Source organism: Rhinoderma darwinii, unplaced genomic scaffold (genome assembly GCF_050947455.1).
Source record: "Rhinoderma darwinii isolate aRhiDar2 unplaced genomic scaffold, aRhiDar2.hap1 Scaffold_4358, whole genome shotgun sequence".
NCBI lineage: Eukaryota > Metazoa > Chordata > Amphibia > Anura > Rhinodermatidae > Rhinoderma > Rhinoderma darwinii.
Genome location: NW_027463849.1, coordinates 106,030 through 133,428, shown reverse-complemented (window position 1 = coordinate 133,428; position 27,399 = coordinate 106,030). Strand labels below are relative to the sequence as shown.

The 27,399-nt window shown below is 48.3% G+C and overlaps 9 non-coding genes and 2 pseudogenes across 9 annotated transcripts; all 11 read left to right on the top strand.

Annotated features, from left to right (window-relative positions):
- The first annotated feature begins 1,033 nt into the window (after positions 1-1,033).
- On the top strand, positions 1,034-1,224 carry LOC142713814 (U2 spliceosomal RNA). The gene has a single exon (XR_012870218.1). It is a non-coding gene; the product is annotated as a U2 spliceosomal RNA (small nuclear RNA).
- Positions 1,225-7,870: 6,646 nt separating this feature from the next.
- LOC142713756 (U2 spliceosomal RNA) lies at positions 7,871-8,058 on the top strand. Its single transcript, XR_012870169.1, has one exon. It is a non-coding gene; the product is annotated as a U2 spliceosomal RNA (small nuclear RNA).
- A 1,334-nt stretch (positions 8,059-9,392) lies between these two features.
- LOC142713813 (U2 spliceosomal RNA) lies at positions 9,393-9,583 on the top strand. Its single transcript, XR_012870217.1, has one exon. It is a non-coding gene; the product is annotated as a U2 spliceosomal RNA (small nuclear RNA).
- A 1,318-nt stretch (positions 9,584-10,901) lies between these two features.
- Positions 10,902-11,092, top strand: LOC142713812 (U2 spliceosomal RNA). The gene has a single exon (XR_012870216.1). It is a non-coding gene; the product is annotated as a U2 spliceosomal RNA (small nuclear RNA).
- A 1,334-nt stretch (positions 11,093-12,426) lies between these two features.
- Positions 12,427-12,617, top strand: LOC142713810 (U2 spliceosomal RNA). The gene has a single exon (XR_012870214.1). It is a non-coding gene; the product is annotated as a U2 spliceosomal RNA (small nuclear RNA).
- A 1,331-nt stretch (positions 12,618-13,948) lies between these two features.
- Positions 13,949-14,139, top strand: LOC142713809 (U2 spliceosomal RNA). The gene has a single exon (XR_012870213.1). It is a non-coding gene; the product is annotated as a U2 spliceosomal RNA (small nuclear RNA).
- Positions 14,140-15,451: 1,312 nt separating this feature from the next.
- On the top strand, positions 15,452-15,521 carry LOC142713763 (U2 spliceosomal RNA; annotated as a pseudogene).
- Positions 15,522-21,959: 6,438 nt separating this feature from the next.
- Positions 21,960-22,134, top strand: LOC142713751 (U2 spliceosomal RNA; annotated as a pseudogene).
- Positions 22,135-23,472: 1,338 nt separating this feature from the next.
- Positions 23,473-23,663, top strand: LOC142713807 (U2 spliceosomal RNA). Its single transcript, XR_012870212.1, has one exon. It is a non-coding gene; the product is annotated as a U2 spliceosomal RNA (small nuclear RNA).
- Positions 23,664-25,003: 1,340 nt separating this feature from the next.
- LOC142713806 (U2 spliceosomal RNA) lies at positions 25,004-25,194 on the top strand. Its single transcript, XR_012870211.1, has one exon. It is a non-coding gene; the product is annotated as a U2 spliceosomal RNA (small nuclear RNA).
- A 1,336-nt stretch (positions 25,195-26,530) lies between these two features.
- Positions 26,531-26,721, top strand: LOC142713805 (U2 spliceosomal RNA). Its single transcript, XR_012870210.1, has one exon. It is a non-coding gene; the product is annotated as a U2 spliceosomal RNA (small nuclear RNA).
- The last annotated feature ends 678 nt before the right edge of the window (positions 26,722-27,399 follow it).

The window sequence follows — 27,399 nt, the reverse complement described above, 5'->3', positions numbered from 1 at the left end:
CACCTTCCTTGTCTTCTCTCCGCCCTCCCTTTTAGGTAAGTTAAAGAGCTGCACCTGAGCCAGCCACTGATTGATGCAGCACCACAGTCAAATAGTGGAGTGGAGTGGAGTAGGGGAACAGCAAACAGCCATTAAAGCAGCCAGCCGCCTACCCGCCACAATGGACCTACCTGTGTACACTAGATGGATGTGATGGAATGTACTGTCGTCCCTACATTTCAAGAAGAAGTAAGAATTGCAGTTGCAACAAACCCTTGCTTGCCTACAAAGAGAGCAGCAATTTGGATTTGTTACTATGTTACCTGGAAGAATAACAAACTGTGCAAGGATGGAGGTTGTAGGAGCAAAGAGAAGTTGTCTGTAAAGTTGGTGGATGCCTATTTTCCATTTTGCAGTCCCTTGTCTCCCTCTTGTGGCCTCCTGGAGGCAAGTAGCTGTGCAAAAAAAAGACAGCCTGGCGGCCGGCTGTTGCAGTGTTGCCCTCTCAGGCAACACTGAGTGACTGACTGAGCCGCACCGTCTTATATAAAGTTCAGACGGAACTTTGCACGTGTCATAGTGGAGCCCTCAGGATTCCAGAGCCAGCTTTCTGACATCATAATGGGGCCTGCCTCAGAGATAAAAGCCTGGGCCCAGGCAGTGTTGGTCAGTGCTGCTCAGCAGGCAGCACCGGACTGGATTGGATTAAAGCTGATACAAGGTGTGAAGGAACAAGGGGTGGCTGTGGGCATGCACTTGCTGCCGCTGCCAGTGTTTATCTGCATGGCAGGAGGGCATTTGGGCGTTGCCAGGAAGGCGTTTTTATGTAGATTCCTCCTCCTCTTTCAGCACTGCATTGTGGTGCAAGCAAAAGAAGCAAATCCTGTCTGGCTTCCTCTCCGGCCTTTATTCACCTCCCTCCCGCTTAGTAGCTGTAAATGTGTGTGAGCCTGCAGGGCCCCATGGAATTGCCTAGGAGTAGGCTGAATCAATCGCTGCAAGGGGTGAACAGCAGTATTAGGCAGGCTCGGTCAACGGCCGGCCCATTCGGGTTATCGCTTCTCGGCCTTTTGGCTAAGATCAAGTGTAGTATCTGTTCTTATCAGTTTAATATCTGATACGTCCCCTATCTGGGGACCATATATTAAATGGATTTTTCGAACAGGGAGATGGAAATAGAGCTTGCTCTGTCCACTCCACGCATTGACCTGGTATTGCAGTATTTCCAGGACCGGTGCACCCTTCCCTTATGTGTTGACTAAAATCAGATTCCAAAAGTGCTATTTGTGTTTGCTATTGTTTTTGTCTTTCTGATGGGATCTCCCCTTTTAATCCCATTATTTCAACACCTGTTGGACAATGCATTTGTACAGTCATGTGTGATAATGAGCTCATTTATTAAATGCAATTAATTAATACATTGCCACCTCTTGTTGTGTGTGTGTGTGTGTGTGTGTGTGTGTGTGTGTGTGTGTGTGTGTGTGTGTGTGTGTGTGTGTCTTCTGTGTTTCTGTGTTTCCGGCATTTCACATTGGAACAGCTCATTCACCTTCCTTGTCTTCTCTCCGCCCTCCCTTTTAGGTAAGTTAAAGAGCTGCACCTGAGCCAGCCACTGATTGATGCAGCACCACAGTCAAATAGTGGAGTGGAGTGGAGTAGGGGAACAGCAAACAGCCATTAAAGCAGCCAGCCGCCTACCCGCCACAATGGACCTACCTGTGTACACTAGATGGATGTGATGGAATGTACTGTCGTCCCTACATTTCAAGAAGAAGTAAGAATTGCAGTTGCAACAAACCCTTGCTTGCCTACAAAGAGAGCAGCAATTTGGATTTGTTACTATGTTACCTGGAAGAATAACAAACTGTGCAAGGATGGAGGTTGTAGGAGCAAAGAGAAGTTGTCTGTAAAGTTGGTGGATGCCTATTTTCCATTTTGCAGTCCCTTGTCTCCCTCTTGTGGCCTCCTGGAGGCAAGTAGCTGTGCAAAAAAAAGACAGCCTGGCGGCCGGCTGTTGCAGTGTTGCCCTCTCAGGCAACACTGAGTGACTGACTGAGCCGCACCGTCTTATATAAAGTTCAGACGGAACTTTGCACGTGTCATAGTGGAGCCCTCAGGATTCCAGAGCCAGCTTTCTGACATCATAATGGGGCCTGCCTCAGAGATAAAAGCCTGGGCCCAGGCAGTGTTGGTCAGTGCTGCTCAGCAGGCAGCACCGGACTGGATTGGATTAAAGCTGATACAAGGTGTGAAGGAACAAGGGGTGGCTGTGGGCATGCACTTGCTGCCGCTGCCAGTGTTTATCTGCATGGCAGGAGGGCATTTGGGCGTTGCCAGGAAGGCGTTTTTATGTAGATTCCTCCTCCTCTTTCAGCACTGCATTGTGGTGCAAGCAAAAGAAGCAAATCCTGTCTGGCTTCCTCTCCGGCCTTTATTCACCTCCCTCCCGCTTAGTAGCTGTAAATGTGTGTGAGCCTGCAGGGCCCCATGGAATTGCCTAGGAGTAGGCTGAATCAATCGCTGCAAGGGGTGAACAGCAGTATTAGGCAGGCTCGGTCAACGGCCGGCCCATTCGGGTTATCGCTTCTCGGCCTTCTGGCTGAGATCAAGTGTAGTTCTGATTACTTGTAGTCAGTGCTGCCTGGTCTTGGTTAGGAGGTGCTCAGGTACCCTCTCTCTCGGCCTCGGGGGATCGTCCAGGTTCGCCTGGACTTCACCCCCGTGCTGCTATTTGGGAGAGAGGCTTAGTCCTGAGCAACGAGTTGCGATCCACATATCCCCCGTGTAGGCTTCGGCCGAAAAGGGGAAAAGCTGCGTAGACGTTACGTCACCAACGGGTGGCGTAACTTTCCTTGAAAACCCCTCACCATGGACGAAAGTCCTGGTGAGATACCGGCGTATGCCCGGATAAAGAATACAATCCGTGTAATTGTATCAGAAGAGAAGGCGACGACCTGCGGCCTGAAGTTCTTGGTGGAGACCGTGCTTGTTGGCATTTTCAACATTCAGAAGCGGGAGATATTGGCGGTACAAGACTATCCTAGGAGAAGAACATACGACATAACTTTTGTACAGAATGGAGTGTTCCAAGATCTGCTGGCGGCATACATGGTAAAAAACGATCCGAGACTGGACGGTATTGAATTTTACGAACATGTGTTGGACATCACTAAGATGATTGTGATAAAAATGTACTGCCCGTTTGCTGATTTAAAAGATGTGATGTCCTTTTTATCCCCCTATTTCAAAAGTGTAAAATGTATTGGCAAAATAATGAACGAAGTTGGAGTTTGGACGTCAAAGTGGAGATTTTTAGTAACTTGTTATAGAGATGCCAATACAGCAGGGGGGATAATGTTGCCGCCAGCACGCTTTAAATTAGGTGATATGGCAGGAGATCTTTTTTATACAGGAATGCCTCCATTCTGTAGAAAATGTCAAAAGTACGGTCACACCAAAGAGTTCTGCGAAAGCACCTGTAGGAACTGTGGCAGCTCTGAGCACGAGGCCAAAACTTGCCCTCTGGGGAAAAGGTGTCGTTTTTGCAGCCGAGTTGGTCATCTATATGCTACTTGTCCCCACAGATCGGAACAACCCGAGGTCCGGCCGAGGCGTCCAGAGCAGCCAGCAGGCCAGATCGCCCCCGCACAAGGAGAGGAACCAAGAGGTGAAGAGGCAGATGACATGGACACCTCCAGCAGACCCCCCCAAACAGGTGACCCAAAGGAGCAAAGGCGGTTTAAGAGAAGAGCCAGTGATCAGCGGACGAAAAAGCCCCCTCAGGAAACGGAGGAGATGGGTAGTTCGGATGAAGCTGATCCGCCTGGGCCGCAGGAGGTGCTGGGTCAGCCTGTACCTGAGGCAGAGGACCCGGGCGGAGCGGCAGCAAGGACTAAAAGGCGTAGGGCGTACTCAGAGGTGGCAGCGGGGGTGCCGATGGGAGTACCTGCTAGAGCGAAAGCAGGGAAACCAGTTGACGCGCCCCCGGAAGCACCAGCTGAAGGTCTCCCCCCTTCTCGCCAGTTGGGGGAGACAAGCATAGCTGCCTCTGAGGTGACAGAAGTCCCGGAAACGGCCGCGAGTGCGTTTCCTGCCCCTATCGTAGGGGAGGAGGCTGCCATACAATATGCTCCAGAAACCTTGCCCGTGGAGTCCATCTGGGACCCATTTGCGATAAGTGCCTCAGGTATGGCGGGGGGTCAGCTGTCTGACATGAGTTCCTCTCCAATCTCCTCAAGTTATACAGTCGGTTTGAAGTCGGAGGGCGATGAGAGCTCGAGTGAGGTCTCTGGTAACGCCGAGGACTGCTGAGGCCACCTCGGGTAAGATTACATAAGACTGTCTCTTTTCCCTTTTCCTCATGGCAGAGTTAGGTGGCATTTCCTTAAATGTTAGGAGCGTGCATTCCAAGACGAGAAGAGCTGCCCTGTTTGATTATCTTTCTATTTTTTCCGCCACCGTTTTTTTCCTACAGGAATGCTGTATCCCACATCGCACGAACTACAACAAATATAAGGAAGACTGGAGACTCGGACCTTCAGTGTGGTCCGGGTCTAACGATTCCAGAGCCGCAGGTGTCGCCATTTTATTTAAAGGGAACGTTTTAATTGACAGTTTTAATGAAATTTTACCAGGTAGAATTTTATTGGTCAAAGCTTTTATAGACGGTATTAGATGGCAGTTTTTAAATTTTTATGGGTCCTCGGACAAGAATGAAAGAGCTAGAATGCTAGAGATTTTACCCCTTTTTTTAAACGATTCAGAGCCACTTGTTTTAGCGGGTGATTTTAATTGTATTTTAAAGGGGGAACGCCGGTTCTCTAACTCAGTAAGCAGGAATTATGACAAAACCTCCTCATTATTAAAAGATATAGTTACTGATTTTAAACTTACTGATGTTTTTAAGAAATGTAACAGCAATTTATCTGCAGAGGCCGGCGTCACCTGGAGCAATGTGAACTGTAGCTCCAGGATCGATTTTATATTCTGCTCTTATCAAGTACTGCCTTTTAAATGTGATCTTAATCCCAATGTTTTATCTGATCATAAATTATTGTATTTTAAAGTTAAAAATGATATTGGGAAAAATACTGTCAAAAAAGCCTGGAAAATGAACGTTTCCCTTTTAGATGATCCGCAAATTTTATCTGATTTTATTACCTTTTATAAGGGCTGCAGACGGGTAAGACATCCAAATATGTCCATAGTCTCATGGTGGGAGAAAATAAAAATAAAAATAAGAGACTTTTTCATAAAAATCGGAAGGAGAAAAGCAAAAGAAAAACAGGATTTTTTTGCTAATTTGAATACCCGGCTGCAGACCCAATACAAGTTCAGAGAACAGGGTATGCAGGTGGAGGAGGAGATTATGGAGATTAGGAAGGAGATCTCCCAGTGCCTGGAGCAGAGAGGTAAGGAAATTGTCTTTCGCTCAAAAATGAAACACCTCGAGGAAAATGAGACCTGCTCCAGGTACTTTTTTAAGAAAATTAATGATAAGCATACCCTGTTAGACAATGTTGATGGAGATACAAACACTGACAATATTTTAAAAAAGGTACACAGATTTTATGCGGATCTTTTTAATATAAAGCTTGTTAATGTTGATTTGATGAACGACTCATTGAAGGAGGTTGACGCTGTTTTAAATCCTGTCTCCAAAGATTTTTTATTACAGGATATTACGGAACAGGAGATTTTAGATACCATCAAGAGTTTTAAAACAGGTAAAGTCCCTGGCCCTGATGGTATACCCATAGAGTTTTATGTCACATTTTATGGAGTTTTAAAAGAGGATCTCTATTCCCTTTTTACTCAAGTTTTTAGAACAAAAGCCCTCCCGGGGTCCTGGAAGAAAGGTGAGGTGTCCCTGCTTTATAAAAAGGGGGACAAAACAGATATTAAAAACTGGAGGCCTATCACCTTACTAAACGCAGACTATAAAATAATGGCCAAGATTTGCGCGAATAGACTAAAGGCTGTTATAGAGAAAATCGTCCACTCCAACCAAGTCTGTGGGATACCTGGGAGGAGCATATGGGACAATTTAAACCTTTTAAAAGATGCTATTGGTGATACGAAGGAGAGAAAAGGCAGATTGGCGGTTTTATCCATAGATTTCGAGAAAGCCTTTGATAGAGTATCACATTTTTATCTTTTTAAGGTTTTAGAAAAGATGGGTATACCAGAAGGTTTTTTACAGTCTCTGAAGGCCTTTTATGAAAATTGTACGAGCAAGATTTTAGTAAAGGGTTTTAAGACACAGGACGTCCTTTTAAACTCCGGAGTGAAGCAGGGGTGTCCCTTGTCCCCACTACTTTTTATATGTGCGATCGAGCCTCTACTCTGCAGATTGAGGAATGACAGGCAGATATGTGGAGTCCCCCTGCCGGGCGGGGGGGGACTAGAGGCAAAAGTGGTGGGGTACATGGATGATGTCGCGGTCCTGTGCAGGGACGCCCCGTCACTGCAAAAAGCATTACAACAGATATACCAATTTTGCTGCTCCTCCGGTTTTAAAGTCAATTTTAATAAAAGTAATATTTTAAATATTGGCAATATGATTTTACAGGACATTCCAGTCCCTGTGTCGGAGTCTGTACAGATTTTAGGGGTCTCCTTCAATGAGTCAAACAATGGTTTTATCAGTTGGGACTTGGTGGCACAAAAAGTTAATAAGAAAATTTGTTTATGGAATCTTAGAAAACTGACAATGGAGGGAAAAATTTTAATCACAAAAATGGTGATTTTACCAATTTTATTATATCTAAGTATGGTTTTCCCTCCCCCTGATATTTTATTAAAAAAGATTACCAAGGCATGTTTTACATTTTTATGGAATTCTAGGATGGAGAAGCTCAGGAGAGAAAAAGTGATGTTACCAAAGCTAATGGGTGGTAAAGATTTTCCAAATATAAAAGCATTTCTTTTAATCCATTTTTTTACACTGTGTCTTAATACTGTTTTTAAGGAACACTACTGGTCTTATTTTATCCGTTTTAACACTGGCTATTTTATGAGGAGGTACGGATGGTTCTCTACGGTTTTAAGCTCGCCATATGCTTTTAACCTGCCAGACAAGTATAAGATTTTAGAAAAAATAGTGAACCTTTTTAACCTAAAAGACAAAAGAATAGAAGATGTAAAAAATAGTAAATATGTTTTAAAGGAAATAAAAGAAAATGTTTTAATAGCCCCCATTAGCAATTTTAATGAAAACAAATGCAAAATTATCTGGAGCATGGTTAATGCTAAATTCATTTTTAATTCACAGAAGGATCTGGCCTGGAGCTGCGCCCACGAGTGTCTTCCATGCCGGGCATTCCAGCATCGAAGGGGACTGACCAACTCGGCTGCGTGTCCAAGGGGAGGATGCCGCGATGACGAGACAGTCTTACATCTCTTTTGGCAATGTTATTTTTCACAACTAATATGGACAAAAATCCTCCCCTTGATGAAGAAGATAACCGGAATAAAAAGAATTACAAGTGAAGGCGTATTTTACGGATGTCTGGAGTGCCCAACAAGGACTCAGAAAATTATGGCATGGAAGATTACTAACTGCGTTAAAGCAGCTCTGTGGGCGGCCAGGAATATTCTTTTATTCAAACATGAAATTTTATCTGTGAATGATATTTTAGGAATTTGTTTTTATGAAATGCACAAGTATTATCTTTTAGACAAAAAATTCTCTCCTGTTTTAAGTAGAAAATGGTTTTTTAGCGAATGGAATTCTATAATATGATGCCACCAAGTGCCCTTTTATAAATTGTATGATTTTAATCTGACAATTTGTATTTATTTTTTAACCATTGTTGTAAAATGTGAATCCCTGTAAAAATGTTGAAAAATGTTAATTTATTGTAAAACCTGAAAAATTTTAAATAAACGGTTACCCCCAAAGTTGGGGTAGTCAACTTAAAAAAATCTGTTCTTATCAGTTTAATATCTGATACGTCCCCTATCTGGGGACCATATATTAAATGGATTTTTCGAACAGGGAGATGGAAATAGAGCTTGCTCTGTCCACTCCACGCATTGACCTGGTATTGCAGTATTTCCAGGACCGGTGCACCCTTCCCTTATGTGTTGACTAAAATCAGATTCCAAAAGTGCTATTTGTGTTTGCTATTGTTTTTGTCTTTCTGATGGGATCTCCCCTTTTAATCCCATTATTTCAACACCTGTTGGACAATGCATTTGTACAGTCATGTGTGATAATGAGCTCATTTATTAAATGCAATTAATTAATACATTGCCACCTCTTGTTGTGTGTGTGTGTGTGTGTGTGTGTGTGTGTGTGTGTGTGTGTGTGTGTGTGTGTGTGTGTGTGTCTTCTGTGTTTCTGTGTTTCCGGCATTTCACATTGGAACAGCTCATTCACCTTCCTTGTCTTCTCTCCGCCCTCCCTTTTAGGTAAGTTAAAGAGCTGCACCTGAGCCAGCCACTGATTGATGCAGCACCACAGTCAAATAGTGGAGTGGAGTGGAGTAGGGGAACAGCAAACAGCCATTAAAGCAGCCAGCCGCCTACCCGCCACAATGGACCTACCTGTGTACACTAGATGGATGTGATGGAATGTACTGTCGTCCCTACATTTCAAGAAGAAGTAAGAATTGCAGTTGCAACAAACCCTTGCTTGCCTACAAAGAGAGCAGCAATTTGGATTTGTTACTATGTTACCTGGAAGAATAACAAACTGTGCAAGGATGGAGGTTGTAGGAGCAAAGAGAAGTTGTCTGTAAAGTTGGTGGATGCCTATTTTCCATTTTGCAGTCCCTTGTCTCCCTCTTGTGGCCTCCTGGAGGCAAGTAGCTGTGCAAAAAAAAGACAGCCTGGCGGCCGGCTGTTGCAGTGTTGCCCTCTCAGGCAACACTGAGTGACTGACTGAGCCGCACCGTCTTATATAAAGTTCAGACGGAACTTTGCACGTGTCATAGTGGAGCCCTCAGGATTCCAGAGCCAGCTTTCTGACATCATAATGGGGCCTGCCTCAGAGATAAAAGCCTGGGCCCAGGCAGTGTTGGTCAGTGCTGCTCAGCAGGCAGCACCGGACTGGATTGGATTAAAGCTGATACAAGGTGTGAAGGAACAAGGGGTGGCTGTGGGCATGCACTTGCTGCCGCTGCCAGTGTTTATCTGCATGGCAGGAGGGCATTTGGGCGTTGCCAGGAAGGCGTTTTTATGTAGATTCCTCCTCCTCTTTCAGCACTGCATTGTGGTGCAAGCAAAAGAAGCAAATCCTGTCTGGCTTCCTCTCCGGCCTTTATTCACCTCCCTCCCGCTTAGTAGCTGTAAATGTGTGTGAGCCTGCAGGGCCCCATGGAATTGCCTAGGAGTAGGCTGAATCAATCGCTGCAAGGGGTGAACAGCAGTATTAGGCAGGCTCGGTCAACGGCCGGCCCATTCGGGTTATCGCTTCTCGGCCTTTTGGCTAAGATCAAGTGTAGTATCTGTTCTTATCAGTTTAATATCTGATACGTCCCCTATCTGGGGACCATATATTAAATGGATTTTTCGAACAGGGAGATGGAAATAGAGCTTGCTCTGTCCACTCCACGCATTGACCTGGTATTGCAGTATTTCCAGGACCGGTGCACCCTTCCCTTATGTGTTGACTAAAATCAGATTCCAAAAGTGCTATTTGTGTTTGCTATTGTTTTTGTCTTTCTGATGGGATCTCCCCTTTTAATCCCATTATTTCAACACCTGTTGGACAATGCATTTGTACAGTCATGTGTGATAATGAGCTCATTTATTAAATGCAATTAATTAATACATTGCCACCTCTTGTTGTGTGTGTGTGTGTGTGTGTGTGTGTGTGTGTGTGTGTGTGTGTGTGTCTTCTGTGTTTCTGTGTTTCCGGCATTTCACATTGGAACAGCTCATTCACCTTCCTTGTCTTCTCTCCGCCCTCCCTTTTAGGTAAGTTAAAGAGCTGCACCTGAGCCAGCCACTGATTGATGCAGCACCACAGTCAAATAGTGGAGTGGAGTGGAGTAGGGGAACAGCAAACAGCCATTAAAGCAGCCAGCCGCCTACCCGCCACAATGGACCTACCTGTGTACACTAGATGGATGTGATGGAATGTACTGTCGTCCCTACATTTCAAGAAGAAGTAAGAATTGCAGTTGCAACAAACCCTTGCTTGCCTACAAAGAGAGCAGCAATTTGGATTTGTTACTATGTTACCTGGAAGAATAACAAACTGTGCAAGGATGGAGGTTGTAGGAGCAAAGAGAAGTTGTCTGTAAAGTTGGTGGATGCCTATTTTCCATTTTGCAGTCCCTTGTCTCCCTCTTGTGGCCTCCTGGAGGCAAGTAGCTGTGCAAAAAAAAGACAGCCTGGCGGCCGGCTGTTGCAGTGTTGCCCTCTCAGGCAACACTGAGTGACTGACTGAGCCGCACCGTCTTATATAAAGTTCAGACGGAACTTTGCACGTGTCATAGTGGAGCCCTCAGGATTCCAGAGCCAGCTTTCTGACATCATAATGGGGCCTGCCTCAGAGATAAAAGCCTGGGCCCAGGCAGTGTTGGTCAGTGCTGCTCAGCAGGCAGCACCGGACTGGATTGGATTAAAGCTGATACAAGGTGTGAAGGAACAAGGGGTGGCTGTGGGCATGCACTTGCTGCCGCTGCCAGTGTTTATCTGCATGGCAGGAGGGCATTTGGGCGTTGCCAGGAAGGCGTTTTTATGTAGATTCCTCCTCCTCTTTCAGCACTGCATTGTGGTGCAAGCAAAAGAAGCAAATCCTGTCTGGCTTCCTCTCCGGCCTTTATTCACCTCCCTCCCGCTTAGTAGCTGTAAATGTGTGTGAGCCTGCAGGGCCCCATGGAATTGCCTAGGAGTAGGCTGAATCAATCGCTGCAAGGGGTGAACAGCAGTATTAGGCAGGCTCGGTCAACGGCCGGCCCATTCGGGTTATCGCTTCTCGGCCTTTTGGCTAAGATCAAGTGTAGTATCTGTTCTTATCAGTTTAATATCTGATACGTCCCCTATCTGGGGACCATATATTAAATGGATTTTTCGAACAGGGAGATGGAAATAGAGCTTGCTCTGTCCACTCCACGCATTGACCTGGTATTGCAGTATTTCCAGGACCGGTGCACCCTTCCCTTATGTGTTGACTAAAATCAGATTCCAAAAGTGCTATTTGTGTTTGCTATTGTTTTTGTCTTTCTGATGGGATCTCCCCTTTTAATCCCATTATTTCAACACCTGTTGGACAATGCATTTGTACAGTCATGTGTGATAATGAGCTCATTTATTAAATGCAATTAATTAATACATTGCCACCTCTTGTTGTGTGTGTGTGTGTGTGTGTGTGTGTGTGTGTGTGTGTGTGTGTGTGTGTGTGTGTGTGTGTGTCTTCTGTGTTTCTGTGTTTCCGGCATTTCACATTGGAACAGCTCATTCACCTTCCTTGTCTTCTCTCCGCCCTCCCTTTTAGGTAAGTTAAAGAGCTGCACCTGAGCCAGCCACTGATTGATGCAGCACCACAGTCAAATAGTGGAGTGGAGTGGAGTAGGGGAACAGCAAACAGCCATTAAAGCAGCCAGCCGCCTACCCGCCACAATGGACCTACCTGTGTACACTAGATGGATGTGATGGAATGTACTGTCGTCCCTACATTTCAAGAAGAAGTAAGAATTGCAGTTGCAACAAACCCTTGCTTGCCTACAAAGAGAGCAGCAATTTGGATTTGTTACTATGTTACCTGGAAGAATAACAAACTGTGCAAGGATGGAGGTTGTAGGAGCAAAGAGAAGTTGTCTGTAAAGTTGGTGGATGCCTATTTTCCATTTTGCAGTCCCTTGTCTCCCTCTTGTGGCCTCCTGGAGGCAAGTAGCTGTGCAAAAAAAAGACAGCCTGGCGGCCGGCTGTTGCAGTGTTGCCCTCTCAGGCAACACTGAGTGACTGACTGAGCCGCACCGTCTTATATAAAGTTCAGACGGAACTTTGCACGTGTCATAGTGGAGCCCTCAGGATTCCAGAGCCAGCTTTCTGACATCATAATGGGGCCTGCCTCAGAGATAAAAGCCTGGGCCCAGGCAGTGTTGGTCAGTGCTGCTCAGCAGGCAGCACCGGACTGGATTGGATTAAAGCTGATACAAGGTGTGAAGGAACAAGGGGTGGCTGTGGGCATGCACTTGCTGCCGCTGCCAGTGTTTATCTGCATGGCAGGAGGGCATTTGGGCGTTGCCAGGAAGGCGTTTTTATGTAGATTCCTCCTCCTCTTTCAGCACTGCATTGTGGTGCAAGCAAAAGAAGCAAATCCTGTCTGGCTTCCTCTCCGGCCTTTATTCACCTCCCTCCCGCTTAGTAGCTGTAAATGTGTGTGAGCCTGCAGGGCCCCATGGAATTGCCTAGGAGTAGGCTGAATCAATCGCTGCAAGGGGTGAACAGCAGTATTAGGCAGGCTCGGTCAACGGCCGGCCCATTCGGGTTATCGCTTCTCGGCCTTTTGGCTAAGATCAAGTGTAGTATCTGTTCTTATCAGTTTAATATCTGATACGTCCCCTATCTGGGGACCATATATTAAATGGATTTTTCGAACAGGGAGATGGAAATAGAGCTTGCTCTGTCCACTCCACGCATTGACCTGGTATTGCAGTATTTCCAGGACCGGTGCACCCTTCCCTTATGTGTTGACTAAAATCAGATTCCAAAAGTGCTATTTGTGTTTGCTATTGTTTTTGTCTTTCTGATGGGATCTCCCCTTTTAATCCCATTATTTCAACACCTGTTGGACAATGCATTTGTACAGTCATGTGTGATAATGAGCTCATTTATTAAATGCAATTAATTAATACATTGCCACCTCTTGTGTGTGTGTGTGTGTGTGTGTGTGTGTGTGTGTGTGTGTGTGTGTGTGTGTGTGTGTGTGTGTCTTCTGTGTTTCTGTGTTTCCGGCATTTCACATTGGAACAGCTCATTCACCTTCCTTGTCTTCTCTCCGCCCTCCCTTTTAGGTAAGTTAAAGAGCTGCACCTGAGCCAGCCACTGATTGATGCAGCACCACAGTCAAATAGTGGAGTGGAGTGGAGTAGGGGAACAGCAAACAGCCATTAAAGCAGCCAGCCGCCTACCCGCCACAATGGACCTACCTGTGTACACTAGATGGATGTGATGGAATGTACTGTCGTCCCTACATTTCAAGAAGAAGTAAGAATTGCAGTTGCAACAAACCCTTGCTTGCCTACAAAGAGAGCAGCAATTTGGATTTGTTACTATGTTACCTGGAAGAATAACAAACTGTGCAAGGATGGAGGTTGTAGGAGCAAAGAGAAGTTGTCTGTAAAGTTGGTGGATGCCTATTTTCCATTTTGCAGTCCCTTGTCTCCCTCTTGTGGCCTCCTGGAGGCAAGTAGCTGTGCAAAAAAAAGACAGCCTGGCGGCCGGCTGTTGCAGTGTTGCCCTCTCAGGCAACACTGAGTGACTGACTGAGCCGCACCGTCTTATATAAAGTTCAGACGGAACTTTGCACGTGTCATAGTGGAGCCCTCAGGATTCCAGAGCCAGCTTTCTGACATCATAATGGGGCCTGCCTCAGAGATAAAAGCCTGGGCCCAGGCAGTGTTGGTCAGTGCTGCTCAGCAGGCAGCACCGGACTGGATTGGATTAAAGCTGATACAAGGTGTGAAGGAACAAGGGGTGGCTGTGGGCATGCACTTGCTGCCGCTGCCAGTGTTTATCTGCATGGCAGGAGGGCATTTGGGCGTTGCCAGGAAGGCGTTTTTATGTAGATTCCTCCTCCTCTTTCAGCACTGCATTGTGGTGCAAGCAAAAGAAGCAAATCCTGTCTGGCTTCCTCTCCGGCCTTTATTCACCTCCCTCCCGCTTAGTAGCTGTAAATGTGTGTGAGCCTGCAGGGCCCCATGGAATTGCCTAGGAGTAGGCTGAATCAATCGCTGCAAGGGGTGAACAGCAGTATTAGGCAGGCTCGGTCAACGGCCGGCCCATTCGGGTTATCGCTTCTCGGCCTTTTGGCTAAGATCAAGTGTAGTATCTGTTCTTATCAGTTTAATATCTGATACGTCCCCTATCTGGGGACCATATATTAAATGGATTTTTCGAACAGGGAGATGGAAATAGAGCTTGCTCTGTCCACTCCACGCATTGACCTGGTATTGCAGTATTTCCAGGACCGGTGCACCCTTCCCTTATGTGTTGACTAAAATCAGATTCCAAAAGTGCTATTTGTGTTTGCTATTGTTTTTGTCTTTCTGATGGGATCTCCCCTTTTAATCCCATTATTTCAACACCTGTTGGACAATGCATTTGTACAGTCATGTGTGATAATGAGCTCATTTATTAAATGCAATTAATTAATACATTGCCACCTCTTGTTGTGTGTGTGTGTGTGTGTGTGTGTGTGTGTGTGTGTGTGTGTCTTCTGTGTTTCTGTGTTTCCGGCATTTCACATTGGAACAGCTCATTCACCTTCCTTGTCTTCTCTCCGCCCTCCCTTTTAGGTAAGTTAAAGAGCTGCACCTGAGCCAGCCACTGATTGATGCAGCACCACAGTCAAATAGTGGAGTGGAGTGGAGTAGGGGAACAGCAAACAGCCATTAAAGCAGCCAGCCGCCTACCCGCCACAATGGACCTACCTGTGTACACTAGATGGATGTGATGGAATGTACTGTCGTCCCTACATTTCAAGAAGAAGTAAGAATTGCAGTTGCAACAAACCCTTGCTTGCCTACAAAGAGAGCAGCAATTTGGATTTGTTACTATGTTACCTGGAAGAATAACAAACTGTGCAAGGATGGAGGTTGTAGGAGCAAAGAGAAGTTGTCTGTAAAGTTGGTGGATGCCTATTTTCCATTTTGCAGTCCCTTGTCTCCCTCTTGTGGCCTCCTGGAGGCAAGTAGCTGTGCAAAAAAAAGACAGCCTGGCGGCCGGCTGTTGCAGTGTTGCCCTCTCAGGCAACACTGAGTGACTGACTGAGCCGCACCGTCTTATATAAAGTTCAGACGGAACTTTGCACGTGTCATAGTGGAGCCCTCAGGATTCCAGAGCCAGCTTTCTGACATCATAATGGGGCCTGCCTCAGAGATAAAAGCCTGGGCCCAGGCAGTGTTGGTCAGTGCTGCTCAGCAGGCAGCACCGGACTGGATTGGATTAAAGCTGATACAAGGTGTGAAGGAACAAGGGGTGGCTGTGGGCATGCACTTGCTGCCGCTGCCAGTGTTTATCTGCATGGCAGGAGGGCATTTGGGCGTTGCCAGGAAGGCGTTTTTATGTAGATTCCTCCTCCTCTTTCAGCACTGCATTGTGGTGCAAGCAAAAGAAGCAAATCCTGTCTGGCTTCCTCTCCGGCCTTTATTCACCTCCCTCCCGCTTAGTAGCTGTAAATGTGTGTGAGCCTGCAGGGCCCCATGGAATTGCCTAGGAGTAGGCTGAATCAATCGCTGCAAGGGGTGAACAGCAGTATTAGGCAGGCTCGGTCAACGGCCGGCCCATTCGGGTTATCGCTTCTCGGCCTTTTGGCTAAGATCAAGTGTAGTACCTGCTCAAGCTGAGGTTAGTAATCATCCCTGCCGGTGGTACGTGGGCCATCGTAGGGGGATGACAGAACGCCGAGGTGAGGGCAGGGAACCACAACGGTCATCGCTCTGGTGTACGCATTTGGTTTAAAGGTACCATTTGTAGGTGACCAGGCGACCGCCGGATCGAGGTCAGGAGGTCGGGTAGTTTGAAAGCCCGAGTTGCTATGTGCCCCAGGGCTGGTGACCCTGGGGTGCCCTAACTCACTGGGGGTGGGATCCCACTGAGTGAAGGCACACTTGCACGCACTCTTCTTTCACACTTTTAAGCACACACCTTTATTCTCCCGGCCTTCTGGCTGGGAGATGAGGAATTTTTATATACCTGGCGGATGTCCAGGCTGTATCACAGCGCACATCCACTTATTTAATTTTGTTTTTCACTGTGTGTTTGTCACGTTTGTCACAAGGATTTTGGGATGCGGTGCCCTTTTGGGACCCTCCTGAGGTCTAGGGGGAAAATGTGTGGCCTTCTGGTTCCTTTTTCCCCTGCAACCCGGCCTCCCTTCTTCGGAGGGGAGGTGCAACTAGGATGCAGGCTCCTAGGTGGACACTGGGGTGGCAGCCCAGGTAGAAGCCTAGGAGTGTGTTTGGGTCTCCCTAAGCTTCGGCGAGGGGGGACCATCGATCCTTGATCCTCTAGGCCTATGGTTTGGAGGGTCAGGGAATGGTTATGCGGGGCCTCTCTCTTTTAAGAGAAGGGCTGCGATAGACCGCATCCTTGTGCACTTTTTGTGTGGCACCTCTGCACTTTTTATGCACTTGGGTGATAGAAAGCACGGCTCGGGCTTTCAATAAAAAAAAAAAAAAAAATCTGTTCTTATCAGTCCTTGTAAGGATAGATAGCTCGGAGAACCACTGGGGGCTATAAACACTAGCTTAGCGATCCAAGAGCGTTCCAGACGAAGCCGGCGACGAACTGCGGAGAAGAACCAGCGAAGACGACGATCCAGAAGGGAGAAGCCGCCATCGAGGAAGAAGCTCCGGGAGATCGCTGCCGGGAAGAAGAAGGAGAACTTCGGAGAAGAGCCGCTGCTGAAGGGGATCTTCGAAGAAGCTCGGCCGCAGAAGAAGAAGCTCGACGAGGAACCGCTGCGGAAGAAATTTCGTGGAAGAACCTCGGCCAGCAAGGAGAAGATTTGCATAGCTCCGCCCCCTTCGGGAAAGAGCTATCGAAGATCCTCCCCAAGCGACAGGAACAGCTGGAAGAAGCCATGGCCTCAACCAGCAACCCTGCCACCCAGAAGGAGAAGGCTGATGGACCAGGTGAGCCGGCCCAGGCCAGGACATCTCCTCCTGAAGCCTCCTCAAGCCAACAGGCCACCAGGAAGCCGAACCAGGCTGCTCCAACCCTGGAGCCCTGGATGAAGCAGACGGTGGCCCTGAAGCTCAAGGAGGTGGACGGGAGAGTGCCGGACATGACGGAAGAAGTGTTCTGCCAGAAGATGCTCCTGGATCAGGGCTTCGCTAAGCCGGAGACCATCAGTATCCAGGCCTTCATGACCGGGATGTTCTTCGTGACCTTCGCTTCGATCAACATCTGCAGAAGGTACTGGGAGATGGTGAAAGCGGCGAGGCCTGAATCCCCTTTCTCTCGCTTTGTGGGCAACTGCCCTGTCCAAAGAGAGGAAAGGCGGGTGACGGTCTCAATGCGGAACCCACACACCCCCGGCAAAGACATCACCACGCTCCTGAAGCGGTTCTGCACAGTGGTGAGGGAACCCACCCACATCCTGAACGGACTCGGCTTCTGGACTGGCAAGTGGTCGGTAATCGTCCGACTGAACAAGGATTCGAGCGCGGAAGACGGCCTCCAGCACCTGCCCCAGTCATTCTCGCTGGGCAACTCCTACGGCCTCATCTATTACCCGGACATGCCGCAGATCTGCAGGAGATGCAGTAAGAAGGGTCATTCGGTGAAGGACTGCAAGGAGGACGCCTGCAAGAACTGCCGGGTAACAGGACACGAGACCAAAGACTGCCCGAAACGGACAATGTGCAACCTCTGCGGACAAGCAGCCCACTCTTACAAGGACTGCCCGAAGAGGGATCGATCCTGGGCAACTGTAGCAGCGAAAGCTCCAGCCAGAGGGAACCCCGCCCCAGCCAGAGCTCCAGCGGCACAGAAGACCGGGAAAAAGAAGGATGGTAAGAAGACGACAGTCCCTCCCCCCCCTCTCCCGGCCCTCCCTCGCCCTACCCTTCCCACCCTCCCTCGCCCGGCCCTCCCCACCCCCCCGTCCCCAACCCCTGTCACCCCCACTGAGGCTCTCACCTTCTCCTACCCACCCATCTCAGTGGTCCTGTCACCTGCACCTCTCCCAACCCAGCCTCCCTTCTCCCCAGCTCCAGCAGCACTAACATCTTCCCCTCCAGCTGCTGGAGTCCTCTCCCTGGAGGATTTTCCCCCTCTTGTCTCCTCAGGTGCCATCCAGAGGAAGAGAAAGGTGAGGGACAGCCCAGCTGCTGAGTCCTCAAAGAGACAAGTCGTGGAAATCTGCGAAGATTCCCTTGCGCAGCAGGAGGAAATGGAGCAGATGGTGGAGGAACTCGTGTCTGAACCTGAGGTCATCGACTTCACAACAGACATCCAGGTGGCTACAATCCTGGAACAATTTTTGTCAGAGGGCCTGCTGGATCTTCCGGACCCGCCAGGCTCCAGAGAGGAGGATCCGCCCGACCGGACTGGTAACTAAGGTGTATCGTTTGCACTAACCTTCTTTATTCTCCCCCATGGCTGCTAAACTTAACATCTTTAGCCTCAATGTGAGGAGTGTTAGAGATAGGACTAGATGTCAGATGGTGCTAACTTTTCTTTCCAAGCAGTCGAGTGATGTATTTATGCTGCAGGAATGTACTCTCCCCTCTTCCAGGTCATACCATCATCTGGCCAGGCAGTGGACCCATGGCCCGTCCTACTGGTCTGGTGGGGGCGACTGTAAGTCTGCAGGGGTTGCCATCCTGATTAGGGGAAGCGTATTTACTGTTGACTCTGTCCAGGAGCTCGTCTGCGGCCGCTTGTTGGTCGTAGACGGTTCCTGGGCGGGAGAGCCGATTAGGCTCATCAACGTGTACGCTCCCCCTATGAAGGCTGAGCGCCTGGAACTATTCCAGACCCTGCGGACCCAGCTCGCCACCACTAGGGCAGTGGTGATGGCCGGGGACTTCAACTGCCCCATCGAAGAGGATGGACGAAGTTCCGGCACTTCAATCAAGCTGGATGTCAGTTCCAAACTGCTTATCGAGATGGTAACCGAAGCATCCTTGCAGGACGTTGTGGGCTCCATGGGGATCGGCTCTGTGAACTATTCATGGAGCCGACCCGATGGCTCACTTCGTTCTCGGATTGACTTTGTGTTCACCTCCCGGGCAGTCAAGCAGCATGGGCACTCCATGGTCCCCTGCTTCTTCTCTGACCACAGGGCCATTCTCTTCCAGGGTGCCATCGGCCACGGTTTTCCTCCCGGCCCTGGCTCCTGGAAGCTGAATTGTGCCCTGCTGGAAAGAGAAGAGGTACTGGCGGAACTTAGAGACGCCTATATTGTTTGGAGGAATGATAAAGTTTTCTTTGACAAAACCTGTGACTGGTGGGAATATGTTAAAGTTGAATTTCGTTGTTTCTTTCAGGCAAAAAGTCGTCAACAGGCGTGTGAGAGGAAGAGAGACTTCAGAGAGATGCAGCGTCAGCTGCGATCCCTGCAAGACCTCCTTCAATGCGGCTGGGACGTCAGGAAGGAGCTGGAGGAAGCCAAAAAGGGCCTGAAAAGGCACTTTGAGGAGGAATCCAAGCGAATTGTCTTTCGTTCCAAGGTGGAGAACCTGGAGAAGGGTGAGAAATGTAACTCGTTCTTTTTCAGGAAACTCCATGCCGGCCACACGCCCCTGAGGGAACTCCGAGATGAGACCGGAAACATGCATTCTGGGAAGAAGGAGGTGATGGGAGTCGTCACAGACTACTACCGAAGCCTCTACTCCCGGAAAACCACTGACCCCGAAGCCGCCGATAAATTCCTGTCAGGTATCACTAATCATCTTGATCCTGCAGGTACGGAGGCTATGGACGTACCCCTGACGGTGGAGGAACTGCTCTCTGCCGCTAAATCCTTCAGACCCGGCAGGACCCCGGGCAGTGATGGTCTCCCAGCAGAGCTCTATGTAGCGCTGGGGGACTTGATCTGTCCGGACCTGCTGGAGCTCTATGAGGAGATGGTGGTGGAGGGTAGAATGCCACCGTCCTTGAGAGAAGGCATGATCACGATCTTGTATAAGCGGAAGGGGGAGAGATGTGACCTGAAAAACTGGCGTCCCATCTCTCTCCTGAACGTGGACTACAAGATCCTCGCCAAAGTATTGACCAACAGACTGAAGGTTGTCATCGGACAGATCATCGGATCGGACCAAACCTGCGGCATTCCTGGCCGTAGGGTGGCCGACAGTCTTGCCCTGGTGAGGGACACGGTGCATTACATGCAAAGCCGCCGTACACACGCGGCCCTGGTCAGTCTGGATCAGGAGAAGGCTTTTGACCGGGTCTCTCACGAATTCATGGGTAAGGCTCTGCGTAGGCTGCGGCTTGGCAGGTTGTTCTGTTTGTATGTTAACCTGATGTATTGCGACATTTACAGCTCGGTGCTGGTGAACGGCTGGAAGACTGACCCCTTTCCTGTATCGTCGGGGGTTAGACAAGGCTGTCCTCTTTCACCTCTCCTTTTTGTTTGTGTTATAGAGCTCTTCGCAGAGGCTATCCGGCAGAATGGAGAGATCAGAGGGATCACCGCACCAGGTCCAGGACACTTCGAGGTCAAATGCTCGCTGTACATGGACGACGTGACCGTCTTCTGCGCTGACCAGAGTTCGGTGACTGCACTCGTCCAGACCTGTGAGGAGTTCGGACGCGCTTCAGGGGCAAAAGTCAACTGCGGGAAGTCGGAAGCCATGCTCTTCGGAAAGTGGTACCTGCCTTCTCCTGCCTCCTTCCCGTTTACTATCAAGCCGGACTTCATCAAAATTCTGGGAGTCTGGTTCGGTAAGGAAGGTGCAGCCCTAAAGTCGTGGGAAGAACGCTTGGCCAAAGTCAACCAAAGGATCGGACTGTGGAGCCTCAGACAACTCACTATTGAGGGCAAAGCAATGGTCCTGCGTAACGAAGTCTTGCCTGTGCTACAATACACTGCACAGGCATGGCCCCCTCTTGCCACCGTCTCGAGGGCCATTACCAGGACTGTGTTTCGCTTCATCTGGGGCTCGAAAATGGACAGAGTAAAGCGGACTGTTATGTACAAGGAGCCCCGCAAAGGTGGGAAGGGTATACCCGACATTCCCACTCTGCTGCGGATCGCTTTTGTATGTGACTGTGTTCGTAGGACTCTGAGGACAGCAAACGGCTCTGCGGGCAAGGCCATGTCCCGCTACTTCCTCCTTCCCCTCTGGCGAGGTTTTGGCTGGGACAAGTGGGACAGCTCCTTCCCTTACAACTGGCACGCTCCCTGGTTCTACGGAGATGTCGTCCGGTTCGTGAGGGAGCATCAACTGGAGGGTCTTAAGCCCGACTTGTGGAAACCTAAGACGATCCACAAGCACATCAGAGCAAAGGACTCACTGGAGTCTGTTCCAGGGCTTCATGCCGACACGTTGGAGACTGTTTGGACTAACGTGTCATCTGGCAGGTTGACCAACGGGCACAAGGACATTTCATGGATGGCCATCCAGGGAGGACTGCCTCTTAGGTCATTCATGCATGCCCGCAACCTGTGCAAGACCCGGTACTGCCCCAGGTGCCCCTTCACGGAGGAAACATCTTTGCACATTTTCTGGCAGTGCCCCTTTGCACAGGGTCTGTTGAAAGCCTTGGAACATGAACTCAAGGACTCAGTACCCAGGAACAGACTGTCGTACCGCTCGGTACTTTATGGACTATTTCCTGGGAATACCACGGATGGAGCAATCCAGGAAGCCTGGCGCCTTATGAACTGCTTTAAGGACGCTATATGGTTTGCCAGGAACCGTCTGATTTTGCGGAGAGAGAGTGTGTCCGTCCAGGACTGCCGCAGGCTGATCCACAGCCTGCTCAGAGACTATTCCACCTGGGACAGCCCGGACGTCGATGAGGAAGAGGACTGATACTCCCCTTCCCCCCACTCTCCCTTCTTGTGTGTTGTCTTTCAATAAAGCTTCGGGCCTGTGATTTCCCCCTTCCCTATCCCCTCCTACCCACTCCCCTATCCCATCACTTGTCTGTAATGCTTTGTTGTTTGGCTTTAGTGAATGCAAGAATGTTAGTGTAGCATGTGGTGTAATGTATAGCATAGGCTAGCCTGTACTGTGTATTATACTGTCATGTTATGTTTGACGACTGTTATTATTTATTATTTGCTGCTTCATGGCTTGCGCTGCGTCGCAGTAATGTTTGTATGATGACGATTGATTGTCAATAAAGCATTTTTCAATCAAAAAATCTGTTCTTATCAGTTTAATATCTGATACGTCCCCTATCTGGGGACCATATATTAAATGGATTTTTCGAACAGGGAGATGGAAATAGAGCTTGCTCTGTCCACTCCACGCATTGACCTGGTATTGCAGTATTTCCAGGACCGGTGCACCCTTCCCTTATGTGTTGACTAAAATCAGATTCCAAAAGTGCTATTTGTGTTTGCTATTGTTTTTGTCTTTCTGATGGGATCTCCCCTTTTAATCCCATTATTTCAACACCTGTTGGACAATGCATTTGTACAGTCATGTGTGATAATGAGCTCATTTATTAAATGCAATTAATTAATACATTGCCACCTCTTGTTGTGTGTGTGTGTGTGTGTGTGTGTGTGTGTGTGTGTGTGTGTGTGTGTGTGTGTGTGTGTGTGTGTGTCTTCTGTGTTTCTGTGTTTCCGGCATTTCACATTGGAACAGCTCATTCACCTTCCTTGTCTTCTCTCCGCCCTCCCTTTTAGGTAAGTTAAAGAGCTGCACCTGAGCCAGCCACTGATTGATGCAGCACCACAGTCAAATAGTGGAGTGGAGTGGAGTAGGGGAACAGCAAACAGCCATTAAAGCAGCCAGCCGCCTACCCGCCACAATGGACCTACCTGTGTACACTAGATGGATGTGATGGAATGTACTGTCGTCCCTACATTTCAAGAAGAAGTAAGAATTGCAGTTGCAACAAACCCTTGCTTGCCTACAAAGAGAGCAGCAATTTGGATTTGTTACTATGTTACCTGGAAGAATAACAAACTGTGCAAGGATGGAGGTTGTAGGAGCAAAGAGAAGTTGTCTGTAAAGTTGGTGGATGCCTATTTTCCATTTTGCAGTCCCTTGTCTCCCTCTTGTGGCCTCCTGGAGGCAAGTAGCTGTGCAAAAAAAAGACAGCCTGGCGGCCGGCTGTTGCAGTGTTGCCCTCTCAGGCAACACTGAGTGACTGACTGAGCCGCACCGTCTTATATAAAGTTCAGACGGAACTTTGCACGTGTCATAGTGGAGCCCTCAGGATTCCAGAGCCAGCTTTCTGACATCATAATGGGGCCTGCCTCAGAGATAAAAGCCTGGGCCCAGGCAGTGTTGGTCAGTGCTGCTCAGCAGGCAGCACCGGACTGGATTGGATTAAAGCTGATACAAGGTGTGAAGGAACAAGGGGTGGCTGTGGGCATGCACTTGCTGCCGCTGCCAGTGTTTATCTGCATGGCAGGAGGGCATTTGGGCGTTGCCAGGAAGGCGTTTTTATGTAGATTCCTCCTCCTCTTTCAGCACTGCATTGTGGTGCAAGCAAAAGAAGCAAATCCTGTCTGGCTTCCTCTCCGGCCTTTATTCACCTCCCTCCCGCTTAGTAGCTGTAAATGTGTGTGAGCCTGCAGGGCCCCATGGAATTGCCTAGGAGTAGGCTGAATCAATCGCTGCAAGGGGTGAACAGCAGTATTAGGCAGGCTCGGTCAACGGCCGGCCCATTCGGGTTATCGCTTCTCGGCCTTTTGGCTAAGATCAAGTGTAGTATCTGTTCTTATCAGTTTAATATCTGATACGTCCCCTATCTGGGGACCATATATTAAATGGATTTTTCGAACAGGGAGATGGAAATAGAGCTTGCTCTGTCCACTCCACGCATTGACCTGGTATTGCAGTATTTCCAGGACCGGTGCACCCTTCCCTTATGTGTTGACTAAAATCAGATTCCAAAAGTGCTATTTGTGTTTGCTATTGTTTTTGTCTTTCTGATGGGATCTCCCCTTTTAATCCCATTATTTCAACACCTGTTGGACAATGCATTTGTACAGTCATGTGTGATAATGAGCTCATTTATTAAATGCAATTAATTAATACATTGCCACCTCTTGTTGTGTGTGTGTGTGTGTGTGTGTGTGTGTGTGTGTGTGTGTGTGTGTGTGTGTGTGTGTGTGTGTGTGTGTCTTCTGTGTTTCTGTGTTTCCGGCATTTCACATTGGAACAGCTCATTCACCTTCCTTGTCTTCTCTCCGCCCTCCCTTTTAGGTAAGTTAAAGAGCTGCACCTGAGCCAGCCACTGATTGATGCAGCACCACAGTCAAATAGTGGAGTGGAGTGGAGTAGGGGAACAGCAAACAGCCATTAAAGCAGCCAGCCGCCTACCCGCCACAATGGACCTACCTGTGTACACTAGATGGATGTGATGGAATGTACTGTCGTCCCTACATTTCAAGAAGAAGTAAGAATTGCAGTTGCAACAAACCCTTGCTTGCCTACAAAGAGAGCAGCAATTTGGATTTGTTACTATGTTACCTGGAAGAATAACAAACTGTGCAAGGATGGAGGTTGTAGGAGCAAAGAGAAGTTGTCTGTAAAGTTGGTGGATGCCTATTTTCCATTTTGCAGTCCCTTGTCTCCCTCTTGTGGCCTCCTGGAGGCAAGTAGCTGTGCAAAAAAAAGACAGCCTGGCGGCCGGCTGTTGCAGTGTTGCCCTCTCAGGCAACACTGAGTGACTGACTGAGCCGCACCGTCTTATATAAAGTTCAGACGGAACTTTGCACGTGTCATAGTGGAGCCCTCAGGATTCCAGAGCCAGCTTTCTGACATCATAATGGGGCCTGCCTCAGAGATAAAAGCCTGGGCCCAGGCAGTGTTGGTCAGTGCTGCTCAGCAGGCAGCACCGGACTGGATTGGATTAAAGCTGATACAAGGTGTGAAGGAACAAGGGGTGGCTGTGGGCATGCACTTGCTGCCGCTGCCAGTGTTTATCTGCATGGCAGGAGGGCATTTGGGCGTTGCCAGGAAGGCGTTTTTATGTAGATTCCTCCTCCTCTTTCAGCACTGCATTGTGGTGCAAGCAAAAGAAGCAAATCCTGTCTGGCTTCCTCTCCGGCCTTTATTCACCTCCCTCCCGCTTAGTAGCTGTAAATGTGTGTGAGCCTGCAGGGCCCCATGGAATTGCCTAGGAGTAGGCTGAATCAATCGCTGCAAGGGGTGAACAGCAGTATTAGGCAGGCTCGGTCAACGGCCGGCCCATTCGGGTTATCGCTTCTCGGCCTTTTGGCTAAGATCAAGTGTAGTATCTGTTCTTATCAGTTTAATATCTGATACGTCCCCTATCTGGGGACCATATATTAAATGGATTTTTCGAACAGGGAGATGGAAATAGAGCTTGCTCTGTCCACTCCACGCATTGACCTGGTATTGCAGTATTTCCAGGACCGGTGCACCCTTCCCTTATGTGTTGACTAAAATCAGATTCCAAAAGTGCTATTTGTGTTTGCTATTGTTTTTGTCTTTCTGATGGGATCTCCCCTTTTAATCCCATTATTTCAACACCTGTTGGACAATGCATTTGTACAGTCATGTGTGATAATGAGCTCATTTATTAAATGCAATTAATTAATACATTGCCACCTCTTGTTGTGTGTGTGTGTGTGTGTGTGTGTGTGTGTGTGTGTGTGTGTGTGTGTGTGTGTGTGTGTGTGTGTCTTCTGTGTTTCTGTGTTTCCGGCATTTCACATTGGAACAGCTCATTCACCTTCCTTGTCTTCTCTCCGCCCTCCCTTTTAGGTAAGTTAAAGAGCTGCACCTGAGCCAGCCACTGATTGATGCAGCACCACAGTCAAATAGTGGAGTGGAGTGGAGTAGGGGAACAGCAAACAGCCATTAAAGCAGCCAGCCGCCTACCCGCCACAATGGACCTACCTGTGTACACTAGATGGATGTGATGGAATGTACTGTCGTCCCTACATTTCAAGAAGAAGTAAGAATTGCAGTTGCAACAAACCCTTGCTTGCCTACAAAGAGAGCAGCAATTTGGATTTGTTACTATGTTACCTGGAAGAATAACAAACTGTGCAAGGATGGAGGTTGTAGGAGCAAAGAGAAGTTGTCTGTAAAGTTGGTGGATGCCTATTTTCCATTTTGCAGTCCCTTGTCTCCCTCTTGTGGCCTCCTGGAGGCAAGTAGCTGTGCAAAAAAAAGACAGCCTGGCGGCCGGCTGTTGCAGTGTTGCCCTCTCAGGCAACACTGAGTGACTGACTGAGCCGCACCGTCTTATATAAAGTTCAGACGGAACTTTGCACGTGTCATAGTGGAGCCCTCAGGATTCCAGAGCCAGCTTTCTGACATCATAATGGGGCCTGCCTCAGAGATAAAAGCCTGGGCCCAGGCAGTGTTGGTCAGTGCTGCTCAGCAGGCAGCACCGGACTGGATTGGATTAAAGCTGATACAAGGTGTGAAGGAACAAGGGGTGGCTGTGGGCATGCACTTGCTGCCGCTGCCAGTGTTTATCTGCATGGCAGGAGGGCATTTGGGCGTTGCCAGGAAGGCGTTTTTATGTAGATTCCTCCTCCTCTTTCAGCACTGCATTGTGGTGCAAGCAAAAGAAGCAAATCCTGTCTGGCTTCCTCTCCGGCCTTTATTCACCTCCCTCCCGCTTAGTAGCTGTAAATGTGTGTGAGCCTGCAGGGCCCCATGGAATTGCCTAGGAGTAGGCTGAATCAATCGCTGCAAGGGGTGAACAGCAGTATTAGGCAGGCTCGGTCAACGGCCGGCCCATTCGGGTTATCGCTTCTCGGCCTTTTGGCTAAGATCAAGTGTAGTATCTGTTCTTATCAGTTTAATATCTGATACGTCCCCTATCTGGGGACCATATATTAAATGGATTTTTCGAACAGGGAGATGGAAATAGAGCTTGCTCTGTCCACTCCACGCATTGACCTGGTATTGCAGTATTTCCAGGACCGGTGCACCCTTCCCTTATGTGTTGACTAAAATCAGATTCCAAAAGTGCTATTTGTGTTTGCTATTGTTTTTGTCTTTCTGATGGGATCTCCCCTTTTAATCCCATTATTTCAACACCTGTTGGACAATGCATTTGTACAGTCATGTGTGATAATGAGCTCATTTATTAAATGCAATTAATTAATACATTGCCACCTCTTGTTGTGTGTGTGTGTGTGTGTGTGTGTGTGTGTGTGTGTGTGTGTGTGTGTGTGTGTGTGTGTGTGTGTGTCTTCTGTGTTTCTGTGTTTCCGGCATTTCACATTGGAACAGCTCATTCACCTTCCTTGTCTTCTCTCCGCCCTCCCTTTTAGGTAAGTTAAAGAGCTGCACCTGAGCCAGCCACTGATTGATGCAGCACCACAGTCAAATAGTGGAGTGGAGTGGAGTAGGGGAACAGCAAACAGCCATTAAAGCAGCCAGCCGCCTACCCGCCACAATGGACCTACCTGTGTACACTAGATGGATGTGATGGAATGTACTGTCGTCCCTACATTTCAAGAAGAAGTAAGAATTGCAGTTGCAACAAACCCTTGCTTGCCTACAAAGAGAGCAGCAATTTGGATTTGTTACTATGTTACCTGGAAGAATAACAAACTGTGCAAGGATGGAGGTTGTAGGAGCAAAGAGAAGTTGTCTGTAAAGTTGGTGG